The sequence below is a fragment of the Rhinolophus sinicus genome, chromosome 18 (genome assembly GCF_057876585.1).
Source record: "Rhinolophus sinicus isolate RSI-liver-muscle chromosome 18, RSI-T2T, whole genome shotgun sequence".
Lineage (NCBI taxonomy): Eukaryota > Metazoa > Chordata > Mammalia > Chiroptera > Rhinolophidae > Rhinolophus > Rhinolophus sinicus.
The window spans coordinates 36,630,231-36,653,213 of record NC_142518.1 but is presented as its reverse complement, the minus strand read 5'-3'; the positions used below and the strand labels follow the sequence as shown (position 1 = coordinate 36,653,213).

General features: G+C 37.0%; 1 protein-coding gene across 11 annotated transcripts in view; it reads right to left on the bottom strand.

Annotated features, from left to right (window-relative positions):
• JADE3 (jade family PHD finger 3) overlaps positions 1 to 22,983 on the bottom strand; it is a 142,526-nt gene that overhangs the window by 23,253 nt on the left and 96,290 nt on the right. The gene's annotated exons all lie outside the window — the stretch shown is intronic.

Below are 22,983 nucleotides of genomic sequence, written 5' to 3'. Positions count from 1 at the left end.
CACTCAAGTCATGAAGTGAAGTCAAATGCTCCCCCTTTCTACCCAAATGGGAGGATGGCAGATCCCTTTCTAGACAGCAAATGGTTCTACAAATTCAGTTTTGTCATAAGCTGTGAACACTGACTGCTAACGAAATGCTTCATTTACCCTCATGGCTCCTGGGCCCCTACTACCATTCATTCTAATAAAATGTTGCATTGTGTGTTCTTGGTACAACGGCCACCACGTTTATTTGGAAGTGGAAACCGAGGAAGGGGTGATACCTGCACAAAGGCACAGCCAGATTCCATACCAAAGATCTATTTCAGCTCATGCTTTTCTGCCACAAAGGCAACACTGGATGGTGATAAAGAGTTCAGGCTCGAGAATCACACAAGGCTGTTTATTCTGCCACTCACTTGTACGGTGATCTTGGGCAATTACTTAGTTTCCATATTGGTTCAGTTTTCTTAGCTAGGGCTGACGATAATCATAAATTGTGATAAAATAATATCAAACTTTTAGGGCTATTAAGACAATTATATGAAATAAAATATATAAAGTGCTTAGCACAGTGTACAGCAAAAAAATAAATGTTTAATAATGCCGCTGTTGTTATAGTTCTTATTTTCACTGTTCATGTAGATAAGTTAAAGCCAAGAGGCCATGGGCTTACACAAACTTAAGGCATTACCCAACCATAAATGATAGTGATCATAAGCCTGAGCCAGAGTAATATGATGGCATGAAAGATTTATGATCTTCCATCAACTTCTTCAGCAGGGCTGAGCAAACCCGTATTTCCCCTCACCCCTTCTGACATTTAAGAGCTTAAGGCAAGGAAACCAAGCAAGGAAAGAAAAAGAAGTTTCTCATACCAATTACCTATTCTACAACCAATGTTTTAGGTACTGCATGAAGCATCAGAAAATATACCCAAGAGGGGCGGCCGGATGGTTCAGTTGGTTAGAGTGCGAGCTCTTAACAACAAGGTTTCCAGTTCAATTCCCGCATGAGATGGTGGGCTGCGCCCCCTGCAACTAAAGATTGCAAATGGCAACTGGACTTGGAGCTGAGCTGTGCCCTTCACAACTAGATTGAAGGACAACGACTGATGGGTCCTGGAAAAACACACTGTTTTTCCCCAATAAAAAAATTAAAAAAAAAAATAATTAAAAAAGAAAAAACACTTAATAAAAAGAAAACACACCCAAGAGGAAATTTGGATTATCATTCCCTGGCAATTGTAAAAAACAAGACAGAAACCCACAGATGTAATTTTCATTATTTTATGATGAAATATGTTTCTCTGTAAGACTTCTGGAGCGAGCTTCTTTACTCTAGAGTTACTATATATTTAGAAGGATTCATAAACATAAATGCATTCATATGAATACATATAAATATATAGGCAGTCTACTCTGTAAATACAGAGTAAATATTTCCTCCTAAGCATCCTTCTAAAAGCTTTTGATTCCAAACAATATATATTGAATAAAGCTAGTAACTATACACATTTGCACATATTATTTTTTCTACTATATGGAGTTTTTAAAGCCAAAGGCAACAAATATTTGAAGAAAAAACAGAACCCTATAATATTAATTGAAGCTAAAAATTTCGGAACTGCTGTAAGAGGCCTGCTTCCAATTGAAATGAACCCAACTGAAAAGGATAATACTCGTATATGAATTCTCCAGAGACTATCAGATTAAATATGCTGTGCTTTTTTGATGAATGGCGGATGAGGTAATTTTAGAATAATCTTTTCACGATTCATCTTCTTCTAAAAGGAAGAATATTCTGCTAACACCTCAATTGCCTCAAATTCTATGTGGAACAAGGTAGACTATAAATGTTTTTAAATTAAACTAGTAACGTTTATTAGATTTCTGGAAGAAAACGAAGGGCAGTATCTTTATAACCTTGGGATAGGAAAGGATAATTTTTAAATAAGACACAAAAGTCATTAACCATAAAGGAAGACATTGAAAAACGTTATCAACTATATATAACAAACTCTTACAAATTACAAAAAGACAGAACAACCAACTAAAAACTGGGCAAAAAACTTGAATAGACACTTGACAAAGCTATCCAGGGCAAGAAAACATTTTAAAGGTTCTGAACCTCATTAGTTATTACAGATTGAAAATTGAAATCAATCACTACTACCTACCAGAATGGCTGAACGTGAAGACTGGTAAAAAACTGACACTACTTAGCGGAGCAAACAGACCTCTCATATACTGCTAGTGGGAGTGTAATTGCCACTCTGGCAAACTATTTGGCAGCAGATATTATACCTGAACATACACATACCCTATGATCTAGAAAACCCATTCCCAGGAATATACTAAACAAAAAGTCCACATATATCTACCAAAAGATGCAGAAAAATGTTATTAGCATTTTTCATCATAGCTGAAAACTGGAAGCAACCCAAATATCTATCAAGAACAGAGCAGATAAATAACATGTGGTATAATCACACAACAGATCACGACACAGAAGTGAAGCTTAATGCTCTACTACCACATGCAACAGCACGGACGCATCTCACAGCCACAATGATGAACAAGATGAAGTTCAAAAACTGGTAAAACGATCACCTATGGTGACGAAGGTCAGTTAGTGGGTAGGAGCAGGAGGGCTTCTGGGGTGCTGGTAATGCTCTAGTTCTTGATCTGAGTGGCAGTGAAATGACAGTTAATTCATGAAAATTCACAGAGTTATATACAGTTATGCTTTGGTTACTTTTCCGTGTATATATTACAATTCGATGCAAAATTTATAATGATGATGATGGTATCTCATCTTTTAATATGTATATTTTCATATGTAACTAAAGATCTGAATCTAAGGACTGAGTCTAAAGATTATAGAGTGAATCAGTAACAGCAAAGGAAAGGAAACACATGGGTAAAAGGTAAAGTTAACACAACATACTCACAAGGAGAAATTCTTGTATTTATAACGAAAGAAGGGAAGGTGTATGAGAATTAGTGAAAAAACTATGACTCTGGAATTTAAAAATGCAGCTTTAATATCTTCAAGTACATATAACACTGTTACAGCTGAGGGGGAAAATCCCGGGATTATCCCTGGGTAATTTTATTCTCTGGCTATTACATACTAGGTATAACAGACACTCTTTGAATGGTCACCAGACCACTAACCAAATCAGCAAAAGCTCACAAACCTAGAGGTCTGAGCAATTTTGTTAGAATGATGCAGTAGGGTGCAGTTTCCAATTTGGATGTTTGAGTGTAAGTGAATGTTGTAATAACTATCTGGATCCACCTGCTGCTCCTCAAGGTAGGCTACCTACTTGCTACCTCTGCTCCATGTGAACTCTGCTGTGACGCTGAGAAGGCAATAAAAGGAAGCTGCGACCATTGATCTAAATGTTTGGCAGGTAGAAGACATACAGAAGAGGCCACATTGAGACTGGGAGGAGGGGTGGAGACATGGAACAAGCTGGTCCGACAGCTGCATGTAACCACTAAAAATCGGGAGAGACGCCACAGCAATCAGGCAAGAGAAAGAAATAAAAAGCATCCAAATTGGCAATGAAGAAGTTAAATTATCACTCTTTGCAGATGACATGATGCTATATATAGAAAACCCTAAAGACTCCACCAAAAAGCTATTAGAAACAATCAACGAATACAGTAAAGACGCTGGCTACAAAATCAACGTACAAAAGTCCATTGCATTCCTATATACTAACAATGAAATCTCAGAAAAAGACATACAAAAAACAATTCCTTTTGCAATTGCAGCAAAAAGAATAAAATACCTAGGAATAAACTTAACCAAGGATGTGAAAGACCTATATGCTGAAAACTATAAGACATTTTTAAAAGAAATTAAAGAAGACACAAAGAAATGGAAAGACATTCCATGCTCATGGATTGGAAGAATCAACATAGTTAAAATGGCCATATTACCCAAAGCAAGATACAGATTTAATGCAATCCCCATCAAAATCCAATGGCATTTTTAAAAGAAATAGAACAAAAAATCATCAGATTTGTTTGGAACCACAAAAGACCCTGAATAGCCAAAGCAATCTTAAGGAAAAAGAACAATAATGGAGGTATCACACTCCCTGACTTTAGCTTGTACTACAGGGCAACAATAATCAAAACAGCATGGTACTGGCAGAAAAACAGACACATAGACCAATGGAATAGAACTGAGAACCCAGAAACAAAACCACATAAATATGGACAGATAATTTTTTTTTTTTTTTTTTTTAATTAGTTTCAGGTGCACGAGACAAAGCAAAACTTAGACATTTATCATTTATATCCCTCACACTGTGTGAACCCCCCTCCCCCCATCCACTATCCCTCTGTACGTTCCCAAAACCTCTCACCTTCCCCTTATCCCCACCCCCCCGCCCCTCTAGCAACCCTCTGTTTTGACAAAGAAGCAAAAAAACATACAATGGAGAAAAGACAGCCTCCTCAATAAACAGTGCTGGCAGAATTGGAAAGCCACGGGCAAAAGAATGAAACTGTACTGCTATCTGTCACCATATACCAAAATTAATTCAAAATGGGTCAAAGACTTAAGCATAAGACCTGAAACACTAAACTGCATAGAAGAAAACATAGGTACTAAACTTATGGACCTTGGGTTCAAAGAGCGTTTTATGAATTTGACTCCAAAGGCAAGGGAAGTAAAAGCTAAAATAAATGAATGGGACGATATGAAACTTAAAAGCTTCTGCACAGCAAAAGAAACCATCGACAAAATAAAGAGGCCACCAACTCAATAGGAGAAGATTTTTGCAAACAGTGCCTCTGATAAAGGGCTAATATCCAAAATATACAAGGAACTTGTGACACTCAACAACAAAAAAACAAACAACCCAATTGAAAAGTGGGCAGAGGACCTGAAGAGACATTTCTCCAAAGAGGACATACAAACGGCAAATAGACATATGAAAAAATGCTCAACACCACTAATCATCAGAGAAATACAAATAAAAACCACAATGAGATATCACCTCACCCCAGTCAGAATGGCTATCATCAACAAGACAAATAGTAACAAGTGTTGGAGAGGCTGTGGAGAAAAAGGAACCCTCATACACTGTTGGTGGGAATGCAGACTGGTGCAGCTGTTATGGAAGGCAGTGTGGAGGTTCCTCAAAAAAATTACGAATAGAATTGCCATATGACCCAGCAATCCCTCTCCTGGGTATCTACCCCAAAAATCTGAAAACATTTATACATAAAGACACGTGTGCTCCAATGTTCATTGCAGCTTTATTTACGGTGGCCAAGACATGGAAACAACCAAAGTGTCCTTCGATAGATGAATGGATAAAGAAGTTGTGGTATATATACACAATGGAATACTATTCGGCGGTAAGAAAAGATGATATAGGAACATTTGTGACAACATGGATGGATCTTGAGATTATAATGCTAAGAAGGATTTCTTTAAGACAAAGGAAAAAAAAAGAAAAATATGAAATAATAATATGGCCATTACTACATATCTATCAACAATTACTTTAAATAGAAATCGGTTAAATCCTCCAATCAAAAGACATGGTGGCTGAATGGATAAGAAAACAAGATCCTGACAGATACTGCCTACAAGAGACTCATTTCAGATTGAAATACACACACAGACTGAAAGGGATGGAAAAAGATATTTAATGAAAATGGAAATAAACAAAAAAAGCAGGGGTAGCAATATTTTGATACCAGACAAAATAGACTGCAAAACAAAGGTTATAAGAAGAGACAAAGGAGGACCCAGTAATCCCACTTCTGGGTATTTATGTAAAGAAACCCAAAATGCTATTTCAAGGGAATTGTGCACCCATATGTTCATTGCAGCATTGTTTACAATGGCCGGGATGTGGAGGCAGCCTGGGTGTCCCTCGGTGGAAGAATGGATAAAGAGGTGATGGTACATATATGATTATACAATAGAATATTGCTCGGCCAGGGAAGGGAATGGGGTCTTGCCATCTGCAGCGGCATGGATGGACCTGGAGGGTGTTGTGCTGAGTGGAGTATGTCAGACAGAGGAAGACAGATGCAATGTGATTTTGCTTATATGTGGAATCTAAAGAACAAAATAAACAAGCAAACAATACAGAAACAAATTCATAGATACAGAGGACATTTTGATGGTTGCCAGATGGAAGGGGGGTTGGGGGGATCGGTGAAAAAGGGGAAGGGGAAGGGGTTAAGAAGTACAAACTGGGTGCTACACAGTAGTCATGGGGATGTAGGTTATAGCATAAGGAATATAGTCAATAATATTGTAATGACTATGCATGGTGTCAGATGGACACAGATGGTGTCGGGGTGAGAGGAGGGACTTGGGGGGCAGGGTGAAAAAGTGAAGGGATTACGAAGTACAAATTGGTAGTTACAAAACAGTCATGACGATGTAAAGTACAGCATAGGGACTACAGTCAATAATATGGTAATAACTATGTATACTGCCTGGTGGGTAATAGACACGTCAGGGGCATCAATTCTTAAATTATATAAATGTCTAACCACTATGCTGTACACCTGAAATTAATATAAAATAATACTGAATGTCAAATGCAACTGAAAAAGGGGGGGGGGAATAAAGAAGAATAAGAGGTCCAAATTTCCAGGTATAAAACAAGTAAGTCATGGGGATGTAATGTACAGCACAGGGAATATAGTCAGTAATATTGTGAGAGCGTTGTATGGTGTCTGATGGTTGTTGGACTTATGGTGATCACTTCTTTTGGCATATAAATGTTGAATAACTATGGTGTACACCTGAAACTAATATAATATTGCATGTTAGCTATACTTTAAGAAAAATCTTAAAAATATTTGGCAGTAGAGACTATTTTTCATTTCCTAATGAGCAGATTAGAATCATCTGTGAAGAGCACAGATCTTGCAAACACTAAAACATCATGGATTTTTTAAAGGCTGGAAATAAGTGTCTTAAAAGATCCCTAAATAGGAACCCCTTGTTATCATTTCTCTAGGAGTAGTTTCCCAAGATACCCCTTATTAATCTTGCCACTCCAGGCTACCACTTCTCTACCAGACTCCATGACTCATCTATCAAACAGGACAATTATAACCTGTGACAGATGGTATTTTCAAAATCCCACACGCTCTTCTACAATGTGACTTTGCCACTCTCGCATCAAGTGGTAAAGGCTATTTCTCCTTCTCTTGAGTTGGGGAGGGCTTGTGACTGTTTTCACCGATAGAATATGGCAGAAGTGATGCTCTGAGAATTGCAACGCTGGCTTATAAAAGGGAATATAGCTTCTACCCCGTTTGCTGGAACATGTGCATGTGGGGAGCCCTGTGCCTAAGGCCTGTAAAAAGTCTGCCTATGCTGAGGCTGTCATGCTGTGAAGAAGCCAAACCACATGGAGAGGCCACATGCAGTCTTTATGACATCCCAGCCCAGGTGACAGACATGTTAGTAAATAAACCTGCAGATGATTCCACCCCCGAGCTACTGAGTCAACTCCAAACTTCAAGTCTTCTTAGATGAGGTCAGAGACATTGTAGAGCAGAGACGAAGCACCCCCACTGTGCCCTGCCTGATTTCCAGACCCACAGAATCCATGAATACAATAAAATAGTTGCTTGATGTTGCTAAGTTTGGGGGCAATAGTAAATGGAAAAACAACTTATACAGCAATAGTACTGGAAAAACAGTCAAAGGACTGCCTTAAACTTTAGATAAGTGTGTATATGAAAGTCTCTGTACACTGTGCTCTACTAATTCTCACAATTGAAAGCATGAACGGTAGGCTGCCGCTGCCTGAAATGGAATGGGAAAGGTGGTGTGGGAAGAGTAGGGCAAGGGGAGTAGGGGGAGGTGAGAGAGGCATGACGATCAAATACAGCAGTGAAGTGGGAGGCAGGTAGGCCTGTGCTCCCATTGATCATTAGTGGCTGTTCCTCCTTTGACTTACTGTATGAAATCCATATTATCTTTTGAAAGTAGAGCCAAGAGGGTCTCCTTTAATAGTGAATATGGGGTATGAGGGAATGAAGAATCAAAGATGACTAAGAATGTTGCCTGAAAGACTGAAAAGGCAGAGCTACAACAGAAAGGATGGATCTACCATCTTATCTTTTGAAATCCATATTATCTTTTGAAAGTAGAGCCAAGAGGGTCTCCTTTAATAGTGAATATGGGGTATGAGGGAATGAAGAATCAAAGATGACTAAGAATGTTGCCTGAAAGACTGAAAAGGCAGAGCTACAACAGAAAGGATGGATCAACACAGAAAAAACATGGAAAATTACACATGGGACTAGTTTGGGAAGATCAGTAGTTCAGTTTGGGACCTTTAAGTCTGAGATGTCTATTGGACATCCAAGTGGAAATGCTGAACCGGTGGGTATATATTTGAGCCGGCAAGTTAGTGAAGCAAGTACTACTGTCCATAGCGCAGTTAGTCCAGTTTGTACATTCCAAGGAGAAATAGGGCCTGCCTGAAAATCTAATCATTCCCTCTCAGTATCATTAATGACTCAGAAGTATATGATGATATATTGTTAAGTGAAAAAAATCAAGAACATTCCCCTTTATTTATATATACACATACGATGTATATGTATGTATAAGCATATATACTACACAGTTAATGTTTTGTACTCTGATTATTTTTTTACAGAAGTCAATAATTCATCTATAGTTTTAAACACACATACACGTAGTAAATATTAACCATTAACCACTTCTGTGTCATACAACTTATAATGCACACTTCTTTTACCAAACATGAAGCATTGTTTTCCTTTCACTGGAAACTTACTGCAGTAGAAAATAATTTAAATATACAAATAAAAACCTGAAAAAACTATCTGAAGCTTATTTATTACTGACGAGAGTCAAAATCACCCAGTCTACCTAAAAATATATGTAATGGGGTCAACACCATCTTTATTTGTTGAACTTTCAAAAAATTCCTTGTGGGGGTGGCTGGTTAGCTCAGTTGGTTAGAGTGTGGTGCTAATAACACCAAGGTTGCTGGTTCGATTCCCATATGGGCCACTGTGAGCTGCGCCTTCCTTAAAAAAAATTATTTGTGGCAGTGAACAAACTTATCTAAGTAGTTGTAACTTACAGAGCAAGCTGGCTCTGTGATTCTCTGCACCACACCCTTCAATCACCACATACACACACTACACTACAAGACAAGAGAACTGCACAAGGGACGATGGAACAGAGGGAAAATCCTAGTCTGAAGCCAAAAGAAAAATTCTGAAAGGATTTGCTCCACCTACTCTATTGCATCTTTTTGTCCTTTTTAGTTATTATATCACCAATAGAGTAATTCTAGCACCCAAGGATCAGGTCAATTAATTTACAGATATCCAAAATCACTTCTAAGTCCATTAGGAAAGAAAATTCTGAAGTATTTTGACAATCTTGCAGTTTAGGTAATAAAAAGCAAGTGTTTAGTTTTATTTGCATTTAAGTTTTTCTAATGGATTAATTGTAGGTAATAAGACAATTCAAATATATACATTAAAATATTACTATTGTGATGGATTGATGATGGTCAGAAATCCTTTGATAGTTCTTCTGTCAAGAGGTAGGATCTATTTCCCTCCCGTTCAGTCTGGGAGCTCTGCAAATGTTCTAATTAAGTGCGGTGGAATATTGTGCCAGTTCCTGAGCCCAAGCCTTGAGACTAGCAGCTTCTACCTCTTATCTCTTGGAATGCTCTCTCTTGGAGCCCAGAGCTGCCATGCAAGAGGTCTGAGAGTGTTACAGTGGTGAATAAAATAAATAAGGTTCCTGTGCTCCTGTAGGTTTGAATTTGTAATGCCACTATTAAAGAGCAGCAGAGAAATGCTCTGTGCTCACCAAACCCTGTTTCCTTTTTTCATCTAAGCACACAGCAAGACTGCATTCCCCAGCCTCCTTTGCAGTTAGGTGGGCCATGTGAGTGAGTCCTGGCTTATGGCATATATGGGTGGATAAACCACTTCAAAGACTAGCTGCCTCCCCTTCCAAATCTACCTGCATAACCCTCTGCATTGTCTTTTATTTTCCTGCAGACTTGATTTAGAATTTTTGGGGTGGAGAAGGGAGTGGGAAAGGACCTAGTAGATAGAAGAGCCACTCAGAAAACGAAACCAAGGGGATCAAACATATGGTGATGGAAGGAGAACTGACTCTGAGTGGTGAACACACAATGGGATTTATAGATGATGTAATACACAACTGTACACCTGAAATCTATGTAACTTTACTAACAATTGCCATCCCAATAAACTTTAATAAATAAATAAAAAACACAGAAAAAAAACGAAACCAGACCAAACTAAAATAAAACAAACCCCTGAGTCCCTGAATGACTGACTACATGGGACAGAGATGACCCCCATCCCAAACCCACATTGGAAGGAGACATGTGCAAGAAACAAAACCTTCATTATGTTAAGATGCTGAGACTTTTGGGGATGTTTGTTACAGCAATTGGCCTATCTTGAGTAATACATAATGGTAAAGAATTGTTTCCCAATATTTTAACTTATGTAACTATTGTATTACATTAGAGTCATACTTAAATTTCTCTAACAGATTTATATTTTAGAATATTTTCTCCAGAGAAGTGAGTTTTCCATCAGTAGATAATAAAATAACTAACCAATTGGTTTTGATTTTAACAAACTAACCCAAAATAATATGTTAAAAGATTTTTGTTTTTACATTCTGACACTTTTCGTATGCTATTGTAAACCGCTATAACATTCTGTATTAAAAATCTTTTACACAGAATTAATAAACAATCATTTCTTCAAGTACATAAATGTTGTATAACTATGGTGTACACCTGAAACTAACATAATATTGTATGTTAGCTATATTTTAATAAAAATCTAAAAGGTTCTTTCCAAGGACCAAAACTAAATAAATAAATAAAAAGTTAAATGTTAAAAAAGAGAAATGCCATCATGCTTTCAATGCACAGTGATTTACAATTTTTAAAATTTGGAAGGCAGGAAGAATTTTTACAATTGAATAATTATTAACATTTCTTCTTCATATGAAAGCAATACACAATCACTGAAGATAAGTTTTAATTCTAAAAGCAATCATTACAAGGGTTTATTATGAAACATTTATATTAGCTTAGATTTGGCAGTTATGTCAGAAGAAAACACTTTAATTTGAAACTTTGAGAATACAGCTTTTTTCTTTTTTTATTTTTTTTATTTTTATGAGTTTACTTGAGCCAAATTCACGACATGTGCCAGGGAGCAAGATCTCAAATGCTCCCAAAGGTATTATCTTTCCACTTCAAAAACTGTTGAAATATTCTCAAGAGTGTAAATAACCAGTTACCAGACACCTCCTTAACATCTAGGAGTTTTGTGATCTATGCAAAAAACAACAAAGACATACAAAAAGAAACACTAACATAAAAAGTTATAAAATTAACCAATAAAAAGGAACATAAATGATGTTTTGTCATATAGTAGGGGGAAAAAGTATCATACTTGGACAGAGTCAAGCATAAAGTAGAAAACAGCTTCTTAGTTCAAAGTAGGGAAAACTTTAAAAAGTTACCTTGGTAGATTTGTGAAAGAGGGGATTTTAAGAATAATCCTAAAATTTATATGGAATCATAAAAGACCCCGAACAGTCACAACAATCTTGAGAAATAAGAACAAAGTGGGAGGTATAACACTACCTGACATCAAATCACACTACAAGGCTATGGCAATCAATACAGCAAAGTATTGGCATAAAAACAGACACATAGGCCAATGAAACAGAACAGACAGCCCAGATATAAATCCATGCCTATATGGTCAATTAATCTAATAACAATGGAAGCAAGAATTTACACTGGGGGTAAAGACAGTCTATTTAATAAATGGTTCTGGGAAAACTGGACAACACATGCAAAAAAATGAAATTGGACCACCTTCTTACGCCATAGACAAGAATAAATCCAAAATGGATTAAACACTTAAATGTAAGGCCCGAAACAATGAAACTCCTATTAGAAAATATAGGAAGTAAATTTGCAGACAATACCCTTAGTAATATTTTTACTGATATATCCCCTCTGGCAAGGGAAGCAAAAGAAAAAATAAACATGGGGGATTACATCAAACTAAAGAGTTTTTTCATAGCAAAGGAAATCATCAATAAAACAAAAGACAGCCTACTGAATGGGAGAAGATATTTGTCAATGTTACATCTGATAAGGGGCTTATATCCAAAATTTGTTATAAAAACTCATACAACACCGAAAAAACAAACACCCCAATTCAAAAATGGGCAGAGGACATGAAGAGACATTTCTCTAAAGAGGACATACAGATGGCCAACAGACATATGAAACGATGCTCAACATCACTAATCATTAGAGAAATGCAAATAAAAACCACAATGAGATACCATGTCACCCCAGTCAGAATGGCTATCATCAATAAATCAACAAACAACAAGTGCTGGCGAGGATGTGGAGAAAAGGGAACCCTCGTGCGCTGTTGGTGGCATTGCAGATTGGTGCAGCCACTATGGAAAACAGTATGGAGGTTCCTCAGAAAATTGAAAATGGAACTATCTTATGACCCATCAATTCCACTCCTAGGTATCTACGCAAAGAAACCCAAAGCACTGATTCGAAAAAATATATGCACCCCGATGTTTATTGCAGCACTGTTCACATAGCCAAGATATGTAAACAACAAAATGCCCATCAGTAGATGACTGGATTAAGAAACTGTGGTACATTTATACAATGGAGTATTACTCTGCCATAAAAAATGATGGAATCTTACCATTTGCAACAACATGGACGGACCTAGAGAATATTATGCTAAGTGAAATAAGTTCTGACAGAGAAAGACAAATACCAAATGATCTCACTTATATGTGGAATCTAAAAAACAGAATAAACGAACAAACAAAACAGAAATAGATTCAGAGATTCAGGGGGAAAAAAAAGGATGGTTGCTAGATGGGAGGGGTGGGGATGGGGGAGAAGGTGAAGGGATTAGAAAGTACAGATTGGTAGTCACAATATAGTCATAGGGACATCAAATACAGTATGGGGAATATAACCAACAATGTTGTAAAGATCACGTAGGGTGCCAGATGGGCACAGGACTTATCAGGGGGATTACTTCATAGACTGTGTAGATGCCTGACCACTGTGCTGTACACCTGAAGCTAAAGTACAATATTGAACGTCAACTATAATTAAATATATACAGAGGGTATCAAAGAAATGTATACACATTTTAAGAAAGGAAAAAACTGTATTAAAATTGTAATACTCAATATATACCAATCACAAAAGATGAACGCAAGTCACGTTTGACTTCTGCAATTACAAGAGGTGCTCAAAATGGTTACCATCAGTGTAATTTTAATACAACTTTTTTCCTTTCTTAAAATGTGTATCCAGTTTTTTTGAGATATATATGTTTGGTCACGGGATGTAAAGTACAACATAGGGAATATAGTCAATGTTTTTTTAACAGCTATATACGATGTTGGAGGGGTAGTAGATGGGGGGGTTATCACTTTGGGAGGGGTGTAAATGTCTAACTATTATAGTGTTTTGTACACCTGAAACTATTAAAAAAAAATAGTAGTTACACTTTTGTAAGAAAAAATAGAACTGGGATTTCTTGGTGATTCAAGAACTATGTTTTCTTCCATAGCAGCCTGGTTTATAAGGTACTCATGGAACCCAGGTGGATGGGGTTAGTGTATATAGTGTCTATGACTTTCTAAAAGTAAGCTGCTCAACAAATGAAGCTGGGACACCTGGATATTCCCATGCAAAAGAATGAAGTTGACCCCGAACACCTCACACCATATACAAACATTAACTCAAATAGATCAAAGACCCAAGTATAAGAAACAAAACTATAAAATTCTTAAAAAAAATAGATGTAAAGTTTCATGATCTTGGTTTAGGCGATGATTTCTTAGACCTGACACCAAAAGGACAAGCAACCAAAGGAAAAAATAGAAAAGCTGAATTTCATAAAAATTAAAAAATTTTGTGCCTCAAAGGACGCCACCAAGAAAGTGAAAAGGCAATTCACAGAACAGGAGACAATGTTTTAAAATCATGTATCTGATAAGAGACTTGTATCCAGAATATGTAAAGAACTTTGACAACTCAGCAATAAAAAGACAGCCCAATTTTCAAAGTGGGCAAAAGACCTGAATAATTTCTCCAAATACACACACACACACACACACACACACACACACACTGGGGTGCCAAAAAAATGTATACAAATGGACACTGGTCGACGTTGCTCAAGCAGTAGTTTGCCATACTCACAAGTGTCTGGACGCTGATGGTAACCACTTTGAGCACCTCTTTGTTTTTTTTTTTTTGTTTTTTTTTGGCAGAAGTCAAATGTGACTTGTATTCATCTTTTGTTATCGGTATTTATTGAGTATTACAATTTTAATAGTTTTCCTTTCTTAATATGTGTATACATTTTTTTGGAATATATATATATATATATATATAATTATATTATATATATATATATATAATTATGGAGATATGGAATTCAGGAATGCACCATATAAAAATGGGACATTCTAGAACTGATGATCAGGGGACTTTGTCATCCTATTCACTGAAGAGTCAGATTTTCAGCAACCACGGGCATCCATTCCAAAGTGAATGCGATGGAACATAAAGTGAACTGATGATTGTGCTTTTATCAGTATAGTACAATACAATGCAAATTTGTGTTTTCTATGAATTCTTTAAGGGTTTTACTCTATGCGTTGTCATCTGTCCAGACCCCACTAACAGTTTGTTTGCCATACATCCAACTTTACCAATTATCTCCGTGCTACTTTTTCAAGCCTCAGATCATGACCAGACCAATGCCACATATTTTGTGCTTCTGTTATGGCAACACCCTATTTCTAGGTACAAATGCCTGTACCCATTATTTATTGCTGCATAACAAACTATTCTGAAACTTAGCATCTTCAAATAACAATTATCTACCATTTTTTTGCAAATTTGTGAGTTGGCAGAGCCATCTCTTGCTGGTCTTGCTTTAGGATCATTCATGAAACTGTAATCATATGGTGGGAATCCAGGGAAAAGAGTTTACCTAGGGCAGTGGGGCCTCTTGATCAACATATTCTTTTTTTTGTTGTTTTGCGGGGGTGTTCTTTATGGCATGGTGGTCTCATGATTCAAAGAAGGCAAGCCTCCATGTGCAAGTGCTTAATCAAGCCTTTGTTTTGCATCATTTTTGCTGATGTCACATTGGACAATACCAGTTCAGAATTGTTGTGTGAGGGTTATACATAAGGGCACAGAGAGCAGGAGGCAAGATTCTTTGGCGGGGGGTACTACTATAACGATCAACCTCAAAAGGAAGAAGTACAATTATTTTTATTTACAGATGACATGATTGTGTACACAGAAAACCTTAAAGAACTTACAAACTACTGCAATTAATAAGTGAATTTATCCAAGTAATGGGATACTAGGTCAATGGATGTATTTGTAGTATTTCTACAAAGTAAAAGGAAACAACTGCAAACTAAAATAAAAAAAAATATTTACAATAGCATTAAAACACCACAGCGACCTAGGTATGAATTTAATGAAAAAAATGTTAAAGATATCTAACAAAAAACTATAAATAATCACAAAGAAATATTAAGGAAACCAATAAATAAAAAATACCAAGTTTATGGATTAGAAAATTAAAAAGAAAGAAAGAAAGAAAGAAAGAAAGAAAGAAAGAAAGAAAGAAAGAAAGAAAGAAAGAAAGAAAGAAAGAAAGAAGTGAACTGAGATGATACACTTTGGCTGTCTGAACAGTAGCATTTCACAGGAAGAGAAAAAAAGATCAATCTTGTATTTTCTGACCACATAAAGGGTTCTTCTTTTTGTAATAAAGCAGAAAAGCTCTCTTCCAAAACAAATATACAAATGGCTAATAAGCACATGAAGAAGAGATGCTCAACGTCATTAGCCATCAGGCAAATGCAAATCAAAACCACAATGAGATACACTTCATACCCACTAAGATGGCTATTATCAACAAGTGAGGTGAACATATGGAGAAAATGGAGCCCTGTCATACATGGCCAGTAAGAATACAAAATATTGCAGATGCTGTGGAAAACAATTTAATGATTCCTCAAAATGGTAGAGATACGGTTAACATGTGACCCAGTAATTCAACTCCTAGGTATATACCTGAGAGAAAAGAAAACATATGTCCACTCAAAAACTTGTACAAGAACGTCCATAGCATCATTATTCATAATTGCCAAAACATGGAAACAACCCAAACATCTATCAACTGATGAACAGATTAACAAAATGTGGTATACTCATAGAATGGAATATTATTTGGCCATAAAAAGTAACAAAATACTGGTAAGTATTATAACATGAACAAACTTTGAAAACATTATGCTGAGTAAAGGAAGTCAGTTTCAAATGGACACATGCTGTATGATTCCATTTATGCGATGTCCAGAATAGGCAAATCCATAGGGACAGAAAGCAGATTAGTGGCTGTTATAAACTGACGTGTGTCTTCCCAGAATTCATAGGCTGAAGCCCTATTTGGAGATGGGGCCCGTAAGAATTAAGGGAAGTCACAAGTGTGGGGACCTACTCTGATAGGGTTGTTGTCCTTATAAGAAGAGGAAGAGAAAAAAAAGAAGAGCAAGACACCAGATAGATCTCTCCCTCTTAATGCACAGAGGAAAGGCCCTGTGAGGATACAGAGAGAAGGTGGCCATCTACAAGCCAGGAAGAGAGGCTTCACTGGACACCAACCCTGACAGCAACTTGATCTTGAACTTCTTGCCTTCAAATTGGAATTACATAGTGGTGATAGTTTCATGACTCTGTGAATATACTAAAAACCACCACACAACTTAAAAGGGTGAATTTTATGGTATGTGAATTCTATTTTGATAAAAAAATATTTATTAATTATATCCCAATGTTGAAAAATCTAAAAAAAATGGAAAGCTGCACATTTATAAAAGCCCATGGTGGTTATGTGACAAACTTAGAACTTGACCTGACTGAGGAACTTAGTGAAATCCTCCTACCTCCCACTTTTTTTTATTGGTTTCAGATATACAAAACAATATAGTTAGAAATTTATACCTGTCACAAAGTGGTAAACCCCTCCCGCAATCTACTACCCCTCTGACATCGTATATAGCTGTTACAATTCCACTGACTCCATTCCCTATGCTGTACTCCACATCCTGTGACCATATATATATATTAAATTATAGTTGACATTCATTATTATTCAGCTTCAGGCGTACACTGCAGTGGTCAGGCATCTACAGTATCCATGAAGTGGTCTCACTAATAAGACAACTGTCCACTGGATAACCTACAAAATCTTTACAACATTATTGATTATATTCCCCAAACTGTCTGTCGCATCCCCGTGGCAATCTTGTGATTACCGACTGTGCTTTCTAATCCCCTCACCTTCTCCCTCACCATCCTCCCATCTAGGAACTCTGTTTTTCTCTGTATCTCTGATACTGTTTCTGATTAGTTTGGCATTTATTCTATTCTTTAGATTCCACATATAAGTGATCATATGGTATTTTTCTTTCTTCATCTGACTTGTTTCACTTAGCATAATGTTCTCTAGGTCCATCCATATCGTTGCAAATGGTAAGATTTCATCTTCTTTATGGCTGCGTAATACTCCATTGTATAAATGTACCACAGTTTCTTAATCCAGACATCTACTGATGGGCATTTCAGTTGTTTCCATGTCTTAGCTATTGTGAATAGCGTTGCAATAAACATAGAGGTGCATAAATTTTTTCGAATTACCGTTATGGCTAGATACCTAAGAGTGGAATTTCTGAGTCATAAGGTAGTACCATTTCCAGTTTTTTGAGATATCTCCATATTGATTTCCATAGTGGCTGCACCAATCTGCAATCCCACCAACAGTGCACGAGGGTTCCCTTTTCTCCACATCCTCGCCAGCACTTGTTGTTTGTTGATTTATTGATGATAGCTATTCTGACCAGAATGAGATGGTATCTCATTGTGGTTTTTATTTGCGTTTCTCTAGTGATTAGTGAGGTTGAGCATTTTTTCATGTCTGTATGTCCTCTTTAGAGAAATGTCTCTTCATGTTGTCTGCCCATTTTTTAATTGGGTTTTCTTTTTTTGGTGTTGAGTTGAATGAGATTTTTATCAATTTTGGAAATTAACCCCTTATCAGATGTATCTTTGACAAATATCTTCTCCCATTCAACAGGATGCCCTTTTGTTTTATTGATGGTATCCTTTGCTGTGAAAATATTTTTTAGTTTGATGTAATCCTACATGTTTCTTTTTACTTTTTTTATTGGGGAATATTGGGGGACAGTGTGTTTCTCCAGGGCCCATCAGTTCCAGGTAGTTATCCTTCAGTCTAATTGTGGAGGGTGCAGCTCAGCTCCAAGTCCAGTCACCATTTTCAATCCATTTTCAATCTTTAGTTGCAGGGGGCGCAGCCCACCATCCCATGCAGGAATTGAACCGGCAACCCTGCTGTTGAGAGCTCACACTCTAACCAACTGAGCCATACGGCTGCCCCTCCAGCAGCTCATTGGCAGCTCGTTGTATCTGATCTAGTTGTGGAGGGCGCAGCTCACTGGCCCATATGGGAATTGAACTGGCAACCCCGTTGTTCAGAGCTTGTGTTCTCACCAACTGAGCCATTCGGCCACCTGTATGTTTATTTTTTATTTTGCTTTCCTTGCCCGAGGGGATATATCAGTAAAAATATTGTCCCATTTTCTTATTTTGATTTACCATGTCACTCATTATGTACAATGCATATTTACTTACACTAAAACTCAATCAATTGCTTGATAAAGTGAAAAAAATCTTTTTTACTTTCAGTATAGAAAAGGCAAGTGGTTAAAATGGGAGATTCAGCCCTTTTTATTTGCTATTATTCCCAAATCTTCCTTGTTTTTATACCCTTTTCTTCCTATCCTCATTTTTGTTTTTCTTACCAGAGTATCTTTTGCTTTTTCATTAATTTTCTTTCCTGATATCTACCCATTTTCCTCTTTGCTTCCTTTGCCTTATTCTCCTTACAACAATAAATGTGTATTGAAAAACTACTACTTGACAGTAGGGCTTCTGCTTTTAGGTAGCTTATAGTCACATTCTGCTGTCTTTCTTTTCTCTTCTAATCACACACTGTTATGTTTTTATGTGCCCACTATCACTTATCACATTTTCTTACCATTCTATAGATTCCTCTATTTGTGATTGTTCACATACATGAAATGTATGCGCATATATACAGAGGGTGCCAAAAAATGTATACACATTTTAAGAAAGGAAAAAACTTTATTAAAATTACACGGATGGCAACCACTTTGAGCAGCTCTTGTAACTGCAGAGGTCAAACGTGACTTGTATTCATCTTTTGTTATTGGTATATATTGAGTATTACAGTTTTAATGCACTTTTTTCCTTTCTTAAAATGTTTTTGGCACCCTCTGTATATAGATGTGAATGATACTTTTATTAACATTAATTGGGGTATAAATGACATACATTAAACTGCATATACTTTAAATGTACAAATTAGTTAAGTTCTGACAAACATATATATACATCTCTGCAACCAACATTACAGCCAAGATAATGAATATATCCATTACTTCCAAAAGTTTCCTTGTACCTTCCTGTTCCACTCTCCTCTTCCAAAAAATTACTGATCTGCTGTCACTACAGATTACAGGTAGTCCTTGTTCTGCCCTGTGGCATGGTACTGTAAAAATGACTGTGCAAGCTGAAACTGAAAAGCAATCTTAATAATCAATGGGGAAAATTATTATTGTTCAGTGACCCTTAAAATTTTTGTCAAAACATTAAAACCTCTCTTATTGTGGGTTACAAATATATAGGGAAATAAAAATTGTAAAACCAGTATGTGTTTAATACACTATAATTTGAAACACTGTGAATTTAAATTCTTTTTGTAAAAACTTATCAAGAGTACAGTGCTTGATTCCTTTTCATTGCATGATTTATGATAAAGAGAAAGCACCTTTTCTAGGCTTTGACAAATTGTCATACTCCTTTTTAAATTTAGATTAGTTTCCAACATTTTGTCCTTTGTGTTTTCAGTGTTGTAAAATATTTCTGAGAGTTCCTTTAATGTGCAGTTTCCCCCTCAACCCCACTCTGGTTCAACCTGTTGTTCAGTCTAGTTGTGGAGGACGCAACTCCCTCGTCCATGTTGGTATTATGAACCTTGCGCTCCCCTGGGCTGAGGCAGTCTGTCACTGGCAGTCGGTCGGCCGCTCACAGCAGCTCTCGCTGGCTGCTGGCCACTCACGCTGGCTGCCGGCTGCTCATGACAGCACATGGTAGCCCACGGCAGCGCATGCCGTTGTCCGGCTGCGCACAGCAGCCCAGCTCCAGGTGGAGCCATTGTTCACAATCTTAGCTATAGAGGGCGCAACTCACTGGCCCATGTGGGACTCGAACCGGTGACCTCGGCGTTAGGAGCACGGTGCTCCAACCACCTGAGCCACCGGGACGCCCTAATGTGAAATTTTTTGTTGGCATCATTTTCTCCAGGCTATCTTCATTCTTTTTACCACAATCACTTTATTTATGTCTGTAATTTCACTTTCACTAAGTTCCTTTGGCTGCACATCTAGAGCCTCTCAACAACAGTGCATCCACATTCCCACAGTCAGCTATTCTGTAACTCCATTAAGTTTGATTCAAATTTCTCTTCTAGGATTATCACTTTTTATTTCTTTAAATGTTTGGTAGAATTCTCCAGTAAAACCATTTGGGCCTGGAGGTATTTTTTTAGGGAGAGTTGTTAATTAAAAATTCAATTTCATGAACAGTTATGGGCTACTCAAATAATGTATTTCACATTGGGTGAAGCTGTGGTAATTTGTTCAGATAACCCTCAGAAAGGCAGAAAAAAAAACCAGAAATAAAAAAACAGAGAACATACACAATAAGATAAACTAAAATGGCAGACTTAAACCCTAACATATCAATAATTACATTTAGTGTAAATGATGTAAACCCCTTAAAAGACAGAGATTGACAGAGTGGATTAAAAACATGATCTAAATATATGTTGTCTACAAAAAACATACTTAAAATATAAGCATATATGTAAGTTGAAAAGAAAAAGACATATAAGGCAAACATTATTCAAAAGAATCAGGAGTAGCTATATTAATATCAGATTAAGTAGACTTCATAGCAAAGCAAATTACCAGAGATGGAGAGGCACATTATATAAAGACATAAGGATCAATCCAAGAAAACATAGCAATTGTAAATGGATGTGCACCAAATAACTGTGTTGCAAAATATGTGAAACAAAAACTGATTGAACTGAAAGGATAAATAAACAGCTTCTCAATTATAGTTGGGAGTCTTGAACCTATCTCAGTAATTGACATAATAGACAGAAAATGTTTAAGGATATAGAAGAACTCAACACCATCAACTAATAGGATCAAATTAACAATTATAAAACACTCGACCCAAGAGCAGCAGCATTGTTTTCAAGCATCCACAAACATGTACCATAATAGACCATATCCTGGGCCATAAAATAAACCTCAACAAATTTAAACAAATTGGAACTATACTGAGTGTGTTCTCTAATTACAATGGAATCAAAACTAGAAATCGGTAACTAGAAGATAACAAGAAAATATCCACATGCTTGGAAACTGAAAACCACATTTCTAAATAAAATGAATCTCAAAGGGGAAAAAAGGTGAAAGATGAAGTCTAAAGGGGAAAATACACTAAAGGGAATGAAAATGAAAATAGAACACATCAAAATTTGTGGGACACAACTAGAGCAATGCTGAGAGGGCAATTTATAACACTAAATGCTTACATTGGAAAAGAGGAAAAGTCAAATCAATAAGCTGAGCTCCCAATTCAAGAAACTAGTTAAAGAGCAAAATAAACCCAAAGTAAGCAGAAGAATTGAAATAATAGAAAGAGCAGGAAAAATGAAATTAAAAACAGAAAAAAATAACAAAACAAAGATGATTCTGTGACATGGTCAATAAAATTGATCAACCTGTAGCAAATAAAAAAGGAGATAAAAATTGCCAGTATCAGGAATGAAAGAAGAGATACTATCATTTCATTTTGCTTCAAATGTGTTCACAATTGTTCACTGAAGCATTTTTATAATGACTGCTTTTAAATCTTTATTAGGCAATTCTCGTATCTGTGTCATCTTGGTACTGGCATCTATTAACTATCTTTGATCAAGTTGAGATCCTCTTGGTTCTTGGTATAAGTGATTTTTTTCATACTGCAACTTGGGACTCTGGACCTTTAAACCTTCTGTTTTGACTCGCTTCCTCTGACACTGCTCTGCATGGAGATTGGGTTAGGGAGAGGGGTTATCACCTCATTACTACCATGGTTGCAGAACTCTTGGTTCACCATTTGGCCTCTGTCGATATCCAAGGGCAGGGACTCTGTTACTGCTGGGTGAGGCTGGGAGTTCTGGCTCCCCATTAAGCCCCCACTGATGTTCCTCCCTCACTGGGATTGGTAAGAGCACCTTATTACTGCTCTCTATGTGGCCTCCTCCACTGACATTACAGGAAGAGGAGGTGCCCTCATTACTACTGGGCAATGGTGAAAGTCCCAACTTTGCACTCAGTCTCCTCTGATACCACCTTAGATGGGAGGGGAAGGGATGCATCATTACTGCAGGATTGAGGTGGAAGTCTAGCTTCCCCACTGTTACTGCTATGGGCTATATAAACATATTGACAGCAAGGACGTGCAAATGCCCGACTCTTCTGTTCACTCATGATGCTGTTCTAATTTTTAGGGGCCAGATGTTGGTGTCAATGATGGTGAGCTAGTAAGGCTCAGGATGCATGTTCGGCATGACTGGAGCTTTCCTCAACAGAGCAGACAGTCTCTGTGGGTGGGACAGCTTGGGCTTG